This window comes from Panthera pardus, unplaced genomic scaffold, assembly GCF_024362965.1.
Source record: "Panthera pardus isolate Hobbes unplaced genomic scaffold, ASM2436296v1 HiC_scaffold_10, whole genome shotgun sequence".
Taxonomy (NCBI): Eukaryota; Metazoa; Chordata; class Mammalia; order Carnivora; family Felidae; genus Panthera; species Panthera pardus.
This window is the reverse complement of record NW_026526655.1, coordinates 3,939,449-3,945,008: the sequence shown is the minus strand read 5'-3', so window position 1 is coordinate 3,945,008 and position 5,560 is coordinate 3,939,449. Positions and strand designations below refer to the sequence as shown.

The following is a 5,560-nucleotide window of genomic DNA, read 5'->3' as shown; positions in this document are numbered from 1 at the left end:
GAGATAATTCAGCAATACACCCCCTTGTATATTTTGTATGTTTCCCCTCTTCCACCTGGTTCAGAGCTGTAAGTCAATCTTTTAGCCACTCAGCTAAATTCCCGGGGCGCTCTTAAGATACAGAAATTCCAGCTGTAAATAGCAAAACTGTTAGACCAGATTAAACTTGCCAAAGTGATTTGAGCAGGAGCTGAGAAAAATGGACCCCCTTGAAATGATACGCTATCAGCCAACAGTAACATAACCCTGGAAACGAACCTTTCAGTTTGTTATTCAACACGCGGAACACATGGTAAGGAGGAGGCTCGGCCGAGATCTAGCATCAGCAGAGGGCGTGGAAAATGTAAGCTGTACTTAATTTGCTTTTCTTCTCCTGCTCTCCTTTCTCCTTCCCCCCAATAAAATGATCGTGTGGGGAATTCTCCGATTTTGACGCTTGAGATCTATGGAGTCTGTCTGGAAGGTGACTGATGATAGGGTAGCCCCTGTGTTAAGGATCACCATCAGAGGAGAGGAAAGTGGCCGGGCAGCCATGGGACGGAGGGGCAATTGAGTAGATTCAGATGAGGGACACATGTGGGGGGCATCTGTTCTCACTCCATTTTTCTTGTAACAGCTTAAAAATGGAAAACAAATGCTGTGGGGGACTTTTTCTAGGGAATTGATAAAGTTTAAAAAAAAAAAAAACCCAACCTGCGTTTCCATTGGTCAGTTTCTCCGTGAGGACCAGAGCAGCTGGGGTAGCATGCCCCTGTCAGCCCCGTCCTGAAGACGTCTGGTTTCTTCAGACCCACTCAAGAAATTCCAGGCTACGTTGCACACCCTTGTCTGGCCTCTCCTTCTCTTGATTTCTGGTTCTGGGGAAGCCCAGGCCCTGAGGTGACATTGGGACACGTAAGTTGCCTTAGCTGAGGAAGCAAAAAAGCTGTTATTCTATAGTCAGGTGGGTGATTTATTGCAAAATTGTTCAGATACCACCCCCCCCCAACCCGACCTGAACGATGCCCAGATGACAGGCCATCCGGTGTTTCCCTTTCCAGCTGGTATGTTCTATTGTAACTAGCACCGTGCTTTAGACCACTTGGGGCACTACATGTTGACCTGGTCTGTTGTCACTGTCCTCAACCGGGAGCCCAGGCGTGTTCCCTCTCTGGGAACCATCCATCTGGCCCTGGCCTCTTCTGTCTCTTTCTCCCTCTTCTTTCTCGGTCTTTCCTGTGGAAAAGTGCTTCCAAAATCTGAAATTACACCATTTTTAAAATTTATTTCATTTAAATTCAAGTTAGTGAATATACAGTGTCGTCTTGGTTTCACGGGTAGAGCCCAATGACTCATCTCTTACATATAACACCCAGGGCTCATCCCAACAAGTACCCTCCTTAATGCCCATCCCCCACTTGTTTTTTCTTTTTAAAAGTTTTTTTAAGTTTATTTGTTTATTTTGAGAGACAGAGACAGTGCGAGTGGGGGGAGAACACAGAGAGAGAGAGGGAGAGAGAGAATCCCAAGCAGGCTCCACGCTGCCAGCATGGAGCCCCATGCTGGGCTCAAACTCACAAACCATGAGATCATGACCTGAGCTGAAACCAAGAGTCAAGTGCTTAACTGACGGAACAACCCAGGCGCCCCTCCCCATTACCCATTGCACCCACTGCCCACCCACCTCCCCTCCAGCAGCCCTCAGTTTGTTCTCTGTACTTAAGAGTCTCTTATGGCTTGCCTCCCTCTGATGCACACCGGGCTTTGTTCTATGTATTTCATATCAGACTATTCCAGTGGTCACAAGAGGTAGGATTTCTTTGAAGAAAACCAATAACCAACAGATGGGGTCAACGTGCCCCTTTGATCCTTTTTCTACGGCAATGGTATCACCTCGTGTGAACTCCCCCTTACTTTGCTTTCCTTCTACAAGAAATGTTTAGCAGCCATCCGACCAACTGTTCATTGATTTGCAAACATCTATTCCAGGTCAACAGAGCCTGTTCCTCTCACAGGGGAAGGTGGGGGACGTCCTAGGTGTTCTCCAGTTTCCATTAGCGATGCCCTTGGGCATGCATGAAGATATGTTGCAGGCACTTCCGGTGGAGAGGCTCCTGCTTATTGGGGATGAACTGGGTGACCGGTAACTGAGTTGATGCACCCTCTTGGAATGCTCACCGGATCCGTGCCCCGCAGTAGGGGCAGCTGGAGAAGGGGCTCCCACATTTACAGGTGAGGTGACTGAAGCCGGGCAACCTGCTTCTTCTGGTCTCTTTGTTCTGGAGCTGGGATCCAGAAGGAAGTGGGTGGGAGTTGCTTGCCCCGTAGAGAAGATGACCTCACATGTAGTCTGAGGAATTCTTCTGAAAGATCAGAGTCTGGAGCTCTAGTTCCCGTTGCCCCCCACCCCTACATTAGGGGGTAAAGCCTGAGATCACCGCTGGGTGATGGGGCTCTGATGTATTTCAGTCTGGAAAACCATATCCTCTCTGACAGGTTGCTCTGGCTACCATTGCTGGGGCCCCTGGAGGGGGAATCCACGGAACTGCAGAGGGGCGCTTGGGCAGGCGGTGGGGGAGGGGAGACCCAGTCACCGTATCAACGCTGGGGGAGTCAGGGAGCATGGAGATACCAGCAAGGCACTGACAGCAGGCAGGGATCACTCTCCCCACCGTGTGAACCCCGAAACAGAGGGGCGCCAAACAGGCCAAAAAGGCCTGAGACTTTGCTTCCCCTCCCCCCGACCCTATACCGTGCCCAGGGAGGGCATCCCTCTCCTCCTGCCCAGGTCAGAGCCCCCTCCTCTCTAAGGGTCTGGAGGATCCTGAGAGGCCACAGTAGGGGGGCGGGATGGGGCCCATCAGTCCCAGGAACCTGGGTGCAGCTTAGACGTCCACTCATTGTGGGGCTTTGAGTGCCCTCGTCCGTGAGTCCGTCATCAGGAGAAGCATGATGTGTAATGCGTGATCTGACGTTCCGTAACCTGGGTCCCTGTAGTATGCCAAAGCATTCATCGCAATATGACAAAGAGAGGAGTCAGCCTTCTGCCAGGAGGCACTTAAATTCCTATTTCGGGTGATCCCTGGAAAGAAATTCACTCCTGAAACCGCAGAAGCAAACTCGGACCCATGGGCTTAGCCCTCGGACACAAGGAGGCCATGGTTTTTTCCCGAAATTCCAGACACAAGAAAGGGTTTGGGACCCAAGCAAGCAGCTGAGCTCTCAGGCCCAGGGGCCGATCTAGAACGCCAGCCTCCTTAAAAGAGAAAGAAATCAGTGTCACCAAGCACTGTTTTCAAATACCTGCGTGAGAGCTTAACATGGGGTCTGAGATGACAACCCTGTCCCATGATTCCTGCTCAAGGAACGCGTTTGTCAGGGGTGCTCACAAAACCTGGAGGGACAGATTTTCACCCACTGTTAGAGTCAATATTTACCTTGGAAGAAAGCAGGCGTCAGAACTTGCCAATGGAGGTTTGGTCAGCACACCTGGGTGCTCGGTTGAAATCATGTCCTTCAACTGACACCCCTTGGAAAATGCTGGGATTTTTCTTAGAATGGAGAAATGTCACCCAGCCCGGTGTGGCGAGAAAGCACCTGCCACGATAATTTCAACAACTCGTTCTAGGTGATTCCGGTGTTTCCTCCTGCATCACACAGCAGGCTGGGTGCACTTTCCTCACCTTATTTGTGTTTCTGTTGTTCTTTCTTTTAACCTTTTTTTTTTTTTTTTAAATTTTGGAGAAGAGACACTTTGTTCCAAGTTCCGACTCTGGGACAGCGACAAACCCCCACAGCCAAAACACTCTGCAGCTGTGTCCTTTGGAGCAAGGAACGGACGAGAGCTTCTCTGCTGACCTCACTTCACCCCAGAGGCGTGTCCTCTGCGTTCACCCAGGTTGGACTCAGGCAGGCGACAGACATGCGCGACACCAGCCAGGTCCCCCCGGTGGCCCTGCCCACGGCAGCACGCCATCCATCACGCCACAGTCAAGACGCCAGCCAGCAGCCAGGCCGCCACGACAAGCAAAACGAGGCGGGCACCGCTGGCTCCTGTCAAGGCCTCCCATGCACCAGCAGCCTTCATGTTAATGGGAGAGGTTGACTGAGACTATTTGACGCAGTTGCTGGAAACTAAACAGAGCAGGAGAATGATAAGCAAAGCTCTTACTTAATTAAAAGCACATTTATACAAGGTTCGGCCTGGCAGGAAAATGACAAAGGCAGTTAAAATTTTAAAATCAAGCCATTTTCTCTTGAGAGATTTCTGCCAGACCCTGGTGGATTCAGGATGCTGGGTTTTCTCTTCCAACAGAGCCTGAACATCTGAGCCGGGGTGAGCCAAGTGTGAGCTCCCTGGCTGTTTTCAAAGAAGTGGAACTTTTTCCCCAAAGTGATTCCCCTTTCTGGAGCCAATGGCAAGAGCGAGGCATGCTAGGCATGGGCCTGGATGTGGCCCCCTCCAGAAACACAAGGATGGATGTGGAAAGTACGGGGTGACTCTCTGTAGGAACAAGGGACCTTTGATATGCCTCCATGAAAATGGCTTCTTTGAGAAGACGGTCTTAAGAGTGGGTCACCGCGGCAGACGAAGGCACCAGGAAAGCCTGGGTGGAGAAAAGTGAAACGTTACAAGTTGAGAGCCGTCCTCCTCTCTTTGAAAAAAGAACTGTACGAATCCTTTGTAATTCCAGAAGGAAGACCTGGGGCCGATGGGGAAATTACAGAAGGGAGGATTTCCAATTAACAGAAGAACTTTCCAAGGAGTATTGCTCAAATAGGAAACCACAGGCAGTTCAGCCTGCCTCGGGATGTGCTAGAAGAGACCACAGCCCGTGTCTTGGTGGTACTGAGGCGGGGCGGGGGGGGGGGGGGGGGGCGGTGTCCCACACTGGGGGCAGGACCCGGGGACTAAGTAAACACCTGCCGTGTTCTAAAAATCCTTGGATTCTGCATCATTGCGTAACACTCTGTAGAAACATGTATTTATTGCTCAGAAATTTGGAAAACAATTGTTCTTGGACATTTTACTGTTTATTTGTCAAATCCATTTCTGAATGAGAATCCAGTTGGTAAGGCAAAGGCATTTGAACGCTCTCCGCTGGTCTAAGAACTTCATATTTCCTCAGTGAATCATTATAATCTGTGTACATGGACAGAATTCTCGCTCCTGGCGCCAAGAAGTACAATCAACCAAGGGAGAGTGTTTCTTAAATAAAAGTGGTGTTTCTAGTTGGCAAAACATAGATTATTTTTGCTATTAGAGAAATTGATTTCTTAAGACGTTGTGATTAATTATGTCTGTAAAACAGAAAATCCATCAAAGACAAAATATTTTTCCCTTCAGAAAACACAAATTCCTACAATGTCACTGACCACATATGACATTCTATTTATAGGCACCTTGTCTCCAAAGATATATCTGGGCTCACTTTCTACTCTGTCTTCCCCAGGCTCTGGGGAGATTGATGACCTATGACAAAACCAGGGGAACACTCGGTGCCATTCTGCTGGTTCTTGAGAATCGAAATGAAAGTTCTACCCTGTGCCTGGTCTGTGGAGAGGAACCTTCTGAGGAAAA

General features: G+C 49.6%; 1 long non-coding RNA gene across 2 annotated transcripts; it reads left to right on the top strand.

The window, feature by feature from the left end:
* The first annotated feature begins 705 nt into the window (after positions 1 to 705).
* LOC128777253 (uncharacterized) lies at positions 706 to 5,221 on the top strand. 2 transcript variants are annotated; one of them, XR_008422450.1, is made up of 3 exons: positions 706 to 894; positions 1,969 to 2,211; positions 3,724 to 5,221. It is a non-coding gene; the product is annotated as an uncharacterized LOC128777253 (long non-coding RNA). The 2 variants fall into 2 exon arrangements; XR_008422451.1 differs by lacking the exon at positions 706 to 894 and having other exon boundaries at positions 1,500 to 2,211.
* Positions 5,222 to 5,560: the final 339 nt, after the last annotated feature.